Source organism: Rhopalosiphum padi, chromosome 1, assembly GCF_020882245.1.
Source record: "Rhopalosiphum padi isolate XX-2018 chromosome 1, ASM2088224v1, whole genome shotgun sequence".
In the NCBI taxonomy this organism is placed as follows: domain Eukaryota; kingdom Metazoa; phylum Arthropoda; class Insecta; order Hemiptera; family Aphididae; genus Rhopalosiphum; species Rhopalosiphum padi.
In genome coordinates this window covers 11214416-11225393 of record NC_083597.1, presented here as the reverse complement: position 1 = coordinate 11225393, position 10978 = coordinate 11214416, and positions in this window count along the sequence as shown.

Sequence of the window (10978 nt, the reverse complement as noted above, 5' to 3'; positions counted from 1 at the left end):
TAATGGACATTTCGTGTGATTAATCAATACAAATATGCAAGCCCGCGAGAATATCAAAATAGATTATACGTTATTATTGCTTGAATATATAAATAGTCAAACCAAATGCATTATAATATTTACCTTTGAATAACTATTTTACATATATTGCATGTAATAGGTATTACATTTTCATGATTTTATTATAAAATTAACGTTCCCAAAGTGATTTTATCAATAATTATCAATTCTATAACTGTATTGATTATAAACACATTAAATTATTATATTATCTCACTTAATGTTTCCATTGTATCCCATTAATATGCACGTGTAACACGTGGTATTATTTTGAATACAATGCAAACATGATAGTATACTTTTATTACTTTTAATGATACCATGCCATTTAAATAAGAACCGAGATGAAATAAAATTATATAAATAATAATAATTTGCAAAAGACTGTAGGCGGTTTTATTTTAGATGAATATTAAAACTAAATAAAAACCGTCTTAGTGAAAATTTTAAAGTCATCATTCATAGAAATTAAACAAAATGCTTTTAAAACTCAAAGCATATAAAATAATAGCGAGAGTTTAATCACTTAAAATACAAATCAACCAATGCATTATTAATTCAAAATACGTGTGCCAAAAAGTTTCAAAGCAAACAGATAAAAAAGTAATTAACAAAATACGAATCGAGAATATTTCGCAATGCGCTTGAGTATAATATTACCCACAAGGGATATTATGAGGCTAAGACAACTTAAACTAAATCTGGTGCCTAAGAATTATTTTTAATCACAACTCATAAAGTTTAAAAAAATATATGTGTATGCTTATAAATCGAGTAGTTGAATAATTTAAATATGTAAAGTACTAATCGTAATAGAATTTAAATGACACTTTAAGTTATAAAAGCTGCTATATAGCACAGAATATTAAAGTTTATAATAAATAAAACATATATTTTAGATGTGTTGCGATCATAGAATTACAACTTTAAAAACAATTTTCTTCATATTTCATGACAAAAAAATGTTCACATAACAGTTGTTGTTTATAGCATATTATATACATTTATATAAAGGAGACCAAAAAAGTAAAGAGTCTTAATTATAACTTATAATTTAGAAGTTGGTCGTATACTCATTAATTATTGTCATATTACTAGTTTAGTTATTAATTCAATATTGTAATAGTGTTTACTTTTATCCTACGATATGAGTAGTTTTGGTTAAGTTTTTTTTCCGTATATCAGAGATACTGATACGTTTAATTAAAATTTTAAGTTGATTTAATATTTTCTAACATAAATTAAATTTGTCAGCATAATAAAATTAAAATGTAATAATTTGTTATTTATTTCATATTTATTATCATTTGTTTCAGAAATTGAAGATAACTACCAAATAAAAACGACAGTATTGTTTTATAGCCACTGAGTGCAATGCGTAGTAACGCTAATGTAAAATAAGATTTAGATATTGGAATAATGTATCTTATTTTATATTATAAGCTATATACTTTTCTTAATTATCTTTTATCGGTTTCTAAAATATATTATAAATCAAAAACTAGTTTTGTTTCGTCATCTATTTCATAAAAATTATGTGAAGCTTAATCAATTTCAATCTATACTCTATATCGTATACCTATTATTAATTTAAACTATAATGTTTTATTTGTAACTTATAACTAAATATTAATAAAAAAAACTGAAAAAAATACTTATTCAAAACGTAGAAATAATCCGCATAATAGATAGAAGTGTACAATTACACAATAAAAATTATTGACTAAGAACGCTATTCAAATAACTTGTGAACAGAATGTGCCACGCTTGAGTGAAAAACTTAATGAACATTTACATTGTAAATTTATAAAACCGTGATTTTTTTTTTTTGATAAGTTAACATTTTCTAAACATTTTGTTAATTTAAATTTTTGACTATTTTCAGATATGATAAAAAAAACAACTCATTACTATAATAAATCGTATAACATTGAGTTATTTTTCCCTACAATAATAAATCACTTGACTCACACAACATTATAGATGGAAACTTAATACTTTTCATAATAAATCCTATACCTAACTGATTTTATACTAGTTAATGAACCATAGCGGTATCGTATAAATTATTCAATATTTTAACTTTGAATAGGTATACCTACCATGTATTTTTATGTCTTCGCAAAGATTATACATTCACCGAATGCATTTACTTAAAGAACACTTATCGTGTAAGAAAGCGATATCGAGTAGAGTAATTTGTATTCCAGGTGAAGTTCGAAAGTTGTAATGCTACATATGATAAGAGTTTAACCACTGAACTTTTTTATTTTATACAGCATTTACAAGTAACAGAAGTTGTTTGGAATAACAATATTAAGCTCATACCTACAATTTTTAACTGACTTAATATAAATAACAGGGAAACAATAGCACTTTGCTTACCTCTAATACATTTTCATATAAGATATAATATCTATAAAATGAATATACATCAAAAATAAAGAATTTTATTTTCAAATTAAATAGGTAACTCGTACAATAATAAAATTTAATTCGATTGGACTTTGTGTATTTAGTATTTCAAAAAAACATTTCAATATCCATTCCATCTTTTTCGAGATAAAACCTAAAATAAAATCCAGATCAAATCTACACATAGAGAAGAATCTGACAGTTGTAGTCGATGAATAAAACATGAGATTAAACGAGTGGTACTTACTCGTAGAGTAGAGTTTGTAGGTTTCTTTTCGTTTGATTCTATTATAATTCGACAAACGCCTAAAAATCCTTAAATTATAGTAATTCTGTATTGTAAAAATAAGCGCTAGGACAACGCACTTTATTATTGAACTAATATAATATCATACTATAATTATGAATGATCACTAAAACAACTTTTACACTGTATAACAATTTTACATATAACAAATATTATGTATTTTTATCAACCGTTTATCATGCAATATTATACGCAGAATACTACAATGTATATATTATACTGCATATCACTTGTTTCACTTTGTTCAAATGTTCTTCTTCCTACTGGCCACGGCACAGTAAGCAAAGCTTGATAAACTTATTTGGAGAGGCTGAGGTTCCGGATCAATTTTTCCATAAGCTTTATTATTTATACGAATAAAATACACCTTGAATAAACAGAGGGCACTACTTTTATAATAGGTAGGGTTTAGCCATTAGCTCCACAAATGTAATTATTTAATTTATACAGACTGTTTTTTTAAACAGTAAACACTCATTGTTTTGAATAGTTTTGAAGTATTATGCGCAATTCTTTTTTGAAAACATAAGCTATAAAGTATAATATGCAATTTTAACATTTCATATATTCCATTTATAAATTCTATTACCATCATTTTTTTTTACTCTTATGGATTTAATTTTTTAGGTTTTAGAATAATTACTTGCGAAATGAATAATTATGATTTTAAAACAGAATTAATTACATGTTAAACTGTTATGCTATAATATTATGCAACATTTATATTATCTACATCTTGTATAGATTAAATATATCCATTAGTTTTCAATATCCAATTATAAATTTAAAAATATATCATTTCATTCAATAATTATAATAAGCGTACGGTTTGACCAAATACCAATCACGATTAATATTAATTAATTTCGTGGATTCATATTCTAAAAACCACCAAGTTTTTAAAAAATATAATAGGAATTTCAATTTTCTTCGTGGTTACGAAAATAACTACGATTATAACGTATTATAATTATCTATATAATACTAAATGGTAATTATTTTTTTAAAAAAAATGGAAAATATTTTTTGCATCACTCACAACCTAGATAGCAAAAATATGTTATTATAACATTGTGTAAATAATTAGAATTGTGCACACTATAGCGCTATAGTTCATAAACGCCAACGTCCAACGCCAATTTCTCTTCCTCTATAATTATATTATTGAGCAATAATACTTATGTCTAACTAATATATCAGTTATAATAATAAATCATTCCATTAAAGTTTAAAAATTATTTAATAATAATATATTCAAATAATATGTTCATATTATATTTTCAAACAAGAGCTTCTAATAAGTACATTTATATAATATTTTAAAATCAATTATAACCAATTAAAATAATTTTTAATTTTCAACAATCATGCTATAAACCCCAATTTATAAATACATGTGTATGTAACAGTAAATAGTCTACAATTTGACTTTGAAGATGTCGTAGCACTGTTATAATAGTTATTACACTAGAAAGAAATACTTTTTGATTCATTTGTATATACCCGAATATATATTATGTACCCATCTCCACCTTATCTCCCTTCTGTATAAATAATATATCTGGATATTATACTTTTTTATCTTTAAGTGCAACCACAAACTTTTAATCTTTTTTCCATTCAAGCGTTAACAACACTGGTTTTTGAATGGTGGATATCATTTGACTCACTTTAAATGACTACTGTCTGTACGCATAGAAATTTCACCGTTAACGATTGAACATCGGTTTTTTCCGTATATATATATATATATATGTCTAATTGAGATCTATAGGTACCTACTTGTTTTATAATTATTTTTAGCATAGTCCTTAAAGACGTTATTGGTTTATCATAAATTATTTTAATTTTATAAATAAAAGAAATTACCTACATTTTATTTTTAATAAATATAATTTTAAGACAAATCCTGAAACTAACGACGAATTATTTATAAATAACTCTTACTATAGTTATTTATTAAATTAATTATTTTTAAAAATAAGATTATGGATTTTTTTTTATTTTATTCTTTAATAACATACCTACATAATATTTTGTTTTTAATTTTCACGTGTATTTTTTTGTAATCTAGCATACAATCGAGTATAATAACTTTTTTTCAATTATCAATCGTCACTCTTATTGTGAAATAATAATCAATATTTTAATACTTAAGAATATTTTAACATTTATTTTTCATAGGTATTCGTAAGTACCGCTATACGGCATTTGCACAATATATACAAACTACCGCACGACAAACATCTACCATGATTAACTTGTGATCTACCATATTAAATTATATTTTACAAATCTAACTTATAATTTAACAAATATGCCGTACGAAGTCGATAAATTGAAATCATCAAATTTGTGTATTGATCTGTATCAGACTTCAATTAAATGACCATTTGGCATTTGGCGATTTGTATCGTGTATTTTTCGCAAAATTTTGATTTTTTAAATTAACCATAACGATTTATTTAATTAATCACGCAGAATTTACAAGTTATAACGTTTTAAATTTCGCGGTAGATTTCGTATCACATTTGCAATCGTACGGTAGATCGCATATTGCATAAATGCTCCACTATACCGTATTATAAAATAACTTAGTTTTACTGGACCACTATATAAAACTAATTCTGTTTTAAATTCTAATCCTTTAACTTGTTTCAAAACTATATTATGCTAATTGTTCAGAAAATACTATGATATAAATTATATGTCTTTGGATTCATAGATGGTATGATGTTTAAAATATTAATCAATAAAAAATGTTGGACATAGCCATACCTATATAGGTATAGTATAATATGACCCTACATACGTGATTGTATAATCACGTCACATTATCAAGAATAAATAAATAATAGTATTTGTTAAATTTTTCAATGTATTTAGAATTTAGATTGCCTGTATAAATATAAACCTTCGAACTTACATTTAAAATTTGTTTTATATTGTGGTAAATATCATAATACAAGTGAATAATTTAACAATATACGTATAAAGTATAGTATGTATATTTTTGCTGATATTTAGTGCTTCCTGGGGGATCCATATACACAAGTTGTGATCAAAAGAATTCGTTATTCTAACAGTATTCAGGCTATACTAAAATTATTAATGACTGATAAATATAACGGTCTGATTATGTAGTAGGTATATATAACATAACTTTTTTACTATATTTTTAAAGAAAATTATCTTCTGTTATATTGTTATACTTATACCTATTATCCATTATTTAGCCTAAAATTTATGCATATATTCTGTAATCAAATATTTAAATAAGTATTAGTCTTCACCCTAGAAATGTATTCACTTTTTGAGCATTCATTATTTTTCTTTTTTTCTTTTAATAAAATAACAAAATAGGTACACATTTACAACATAATAATACCTACGTCACTATTTAGAATTTCACTTTAACTTTTATTTTTATTCATCGACAGAGTTAACCTTGTTATATAGCTATGTCAGCCTATCAGTTAAATTAGCGTATTCTGCAATTGTTATCGAAATAATTAAAGTTTACTTAAATATTACAAAATTTAATATCTCAATTCATTTTCATGATTAAAACAATACTTAATTAAAAATATTTTTGTGAGCAGACCTACATTTTGTTGAAATGCATACATTTACATAATATTATTTCTATACAGAGTTGTATACAATGTTAAATTGAAATTGTGTGATTTTTCAAATACAATATAATATTATAATATATATTGCATTATTATATAATAATTATTATCATCAATTTATTATATATAGTAAAATATTAAATACTATCATCTTTTTTCGTTTATAAGCACTAAAGCACTTCCCAGAAAAGTTATTATTTAATCAAAAATTGTATCATCTATAACTTTCCGTATAGACGATAGTATACTATAAACTATAATAAAAAGCTTAAATTAAATACTTGAGATTGATATAAAGAAACATTCTGTCCAAAATTTACAGAGAACAAAATTATTTTACTTAAAGACAGAGACAAATTTAAAAAAAAACAACTTATTTTTTATTACGATAGTAAATTTATCTAAACCAATGAAATCACATCTAATTGTATACAATTAGATACAAAATAATGACAAAATCACTTAATTTATTTATAATACTGACATAAATAAATAAATTATACGAAATAATCAAGATAAATAAAAATTTTTACATTTATTTTATTATAATTTATTACTCTTGTCTATTTATGCAATGAGTGAATAAAGATTGAAAACTCAAGAATACGCCTCGATGAGTAAAAATGTTTTCGTATTACTATTTTTAGGTTACCAATAGATAGATATCAACGTTATTTTCAACAATTTATAATTTTTTTAAAGTATGTAACATTAGTTCTAAGTGGCTATGTCTTTAAACTTTTCACTTTTATTTATTACCTGTTGATTTCGCAATAAATTTGCGCGTGTCTATAAATAAAGAAATTTATCTGATTTTTATTTGATGCTTTAATTAAAAAATAAGAATTAATAGATAAAGGCAAAAATAAAAATCATAATACATTAATACCAGATACTAGGTACAACTTGTTTTTGGGATATCAATATACTAAATTGGTAAGTATAATTAGATACTTGTCTACGAAGTATTGCAATACTAGCTTATTCAATATTAAATATATTGATAAATTATTTAAAAATTTAATCATTTTAATGAAGATTATTTTTTAAGTATACAATGTATTTTATTTAAAGTGTAAAAAAATTAAGATCAATTCATTAACTGAATACTATGATTATTAAAATCAAGTTCCATCAAGCAATAATTAAAACAATTTTCATTGTTAAATTTGAGATTCATGACAAAAAGCTTTAACTCATAAATTATAAGTATAAAATGTTGACTAAGAGTAAAAAAATATTATAATATTCTCTGGAATAAAAAAAAATAATTATTATAATATATATTTAATATAAAAGATAATAGGTAAAATATAAAATTGTTTCTTTTAAATTAGATTAAATAAAAATATAGTAAATAATAAAAAGCAAGACTAGCTTACATTTTCTTATGAACTTTAATTTTTAATGTTTTAATTTAAATTTTCTACATCTCTATCATATATATATATATCTTTAAAATACTGTAAGCTTTTTTATGTATCAGTGAATATAATTGACCAGACCAAAAAAATAAAAATACAAAAGTGTTTTTATTAAAAATGATACAAATAATATTTATGACTTTTTATGCGTTAAAAACTATATGACAGCTATCAAAAAATAACAATCTTTATATTTTAAAAGGATATTTAAAAAGGAATGTATTATTAATAGGTACATTACCTATGTATAATATCTAATTATTGTTGATTTCGTAAGTTTAATGGAAAATAGAAAAACAATTTAATTATTTGTGTATTATATAGATTTAATATTTTTATTGTATTATGTATCGAAAGTTAAAATTATTTGTTACTCGACATAGATTTAAAAATAAAACGATACAAGATATATTCGATACTTACTTTTCGAAAGATAACTGGTTTGGCTTTTCCTATTTTTAAGATATACAAAACGTATTTGTGAATTATTTTACGGTCAAATGAAATGTGTTATGTAGGTGTTATAAATTATATAGATTACACAATGTTATAGTTCTCATAAGCTTAATGCATCTTATTTATTGTGCCCTATGCTGCGTAATGCGTATATATTATACATATAATATAAAAATACATATAATATATGAATTCAAACTATTTAAATTATAAATAACTGTATATTATATTTATACTTATTATCCATAACAATGCACCAAAAAAAAAAAAGGTAAACGTATCATACTATATTGATTGTTTGACACGAGCTATTTAAAAGGTTATTATATTGAATGGTTGCGCACAATACATTACTTTATTTTCACAAATAAGTGATGACAGAGTTACTTCCGGTTATTACTTTAGACTCCACGTTGTCTACGAACAATTGTATATGTTACGTTTAATAAACGAACGTTTGTACAGTGAGTTAACAATAGAAAATAAAATAAGAAAGCTTCGTACAAAGTAATTTGTCTGGAAAATCGCATACGAACTGAACCACACAAAAATACCAAAAAGAATTGCAAAAATACAGATACCACTGCAAGATCATTATTGAATTGACTGTATATTTTATTTGATTAGTTTTTATAAAAAATGTGTTTGGAGAATTTTCAAAAAGATGTACCGATATCATAATAAGTTTGAATTATAAACGTTAGAACGAAAATGTCTATTAGATTAAATTTTAACCTATCGTCAACTTAATTTTATACAATTAATTTTAATGAGTACTATACGTTTGATATTGCTATGATAGTCATGCAATTCTTGTAAGGGCTTAAACATTTTTATAATTACAAAAACAAATTTTTATAAATTTAAATAATTGAATGTAAAATCGTTTAATAGGTACCTATAATATTTAGTTATCTTTAAACAATTTTTGTTATTAATAAAAAATATAAATGTTAGAAACTAGAAATATTCTATTTATACTAGTTATACAAAAATTATAATTCCCTATTAATAGTAAAATTTTCAAAATATTTAGACTAATTTTAAGCTATTTATAAGCGTTTTGAATTATCCAATAATATTAATAAAAAAAATATTTTACTCGATAAAAAAAGTTTAAACATTTAAAATGAGATTCTTCTTAAGTTTTAACTGTAGTTATTTAAAAATGAAGACGAGGGTGCAACAACCAGACATCTCCATATTATGAAAATGTTTGGCGCAACAACTAATCATCTCCGGAGAAGTCATGTTGTTACAGCAAAAAATAAAACAGACATCTCCATTTTTTGTATTATATCTCCGTATCTAACGATCGGATTTGTCTAATTGTTGCACCAATCGACGGAAATTTTTTTCTATTGGAATATACAAAAAGGGAATTTTCGAAACAAAATGGAAATGTCTGGTTGTTGCATCTACATCTTCAAATATCAAAAATACGTTGGCATGTTTTTTTTCTATAAAAGCGCAAAGCTTATAAAGTTCAAAAATTGACAATAATTGTCAAAATCGCAACATTTATAAGTTATTTTAAAACGAAAATTCATAATATTTTTAATTTTAATAACTAATGATTGAAAATTTAATACACGTATAACTATCATAAGTTTTTCTTACTTCCAATAAAAAATATAAAATATTCAAACACGTATTTTTTTAAATAAATTTAGTAAGAAAAAATTTAGTAAACATTTAATATATATTAAACGAAAAATAATATGATTTATCCTTTCATGATTTTTAGTTATATTGTTATACTTCCAAAAATATTATTCATAGCTGGGACTTAAAACTTTTTGCTACTACGTGTATTGTTATTTACACATTGACTTTTTCAAAATATTTGAATTAATTTTAAACTATTTTATATTTATTCAACAAAACTATTTACAGCGTTCTAAAATCCGTTGGAATTGGCTTAAAAGTTAATATCAATAATGAATTATATAATAATATTATAACTACAATAATAATATTTGCGCTTTATTTTTGGCAATCTTAATTCAACCTACTGTATTGCTAAAATATAAAAATTAATTACTATATTACTATATTACATATAATAAAATTAACTTAGAAATAGGTATAGGCTGTCAGCTGACATCCAGCACAATCGTCTCCGCTCAGAATCGTTTTGATTCAATGATTTTGACTTCCAATTTAACACATCGATTAAAATGATCTACTCGATGATGAGATACTCTTGACACTTATTCAATATAACAAAGCGACATTCCCAATTTTCTTTAAGTTTTCGCTTTTCACTATTTAAACAATAATTACCTATTTTAAAATTTCTATTTTTTCTTTTTATTTAAAAAAAATTCGTAAGTACAATTTAATAAACAAACTGTAAAAATGTTTACAGCTCCTACCAAATTGTAAATAACTAATATTAATGTATTATTTTTCATAGTTTTATACATAGATATTACTTTTTATACTGATCTAGTTAGGTACTATGAAAAGTAGACTATAATAACATAAGCTGTTGACGCCTTACTCTAATAAAAATAAAAATACGTAATAATAATCTTCATTGACGACAATTAATTTAATTTTAAATGTATAATATTTTGATTTTTGAGCTATTATTAACTATCAAAATAAACAACATACACTTGGTGACTACAACTAAGTTCAATAGTGAAAATAAAAATGAATAAAAGTAATAAATG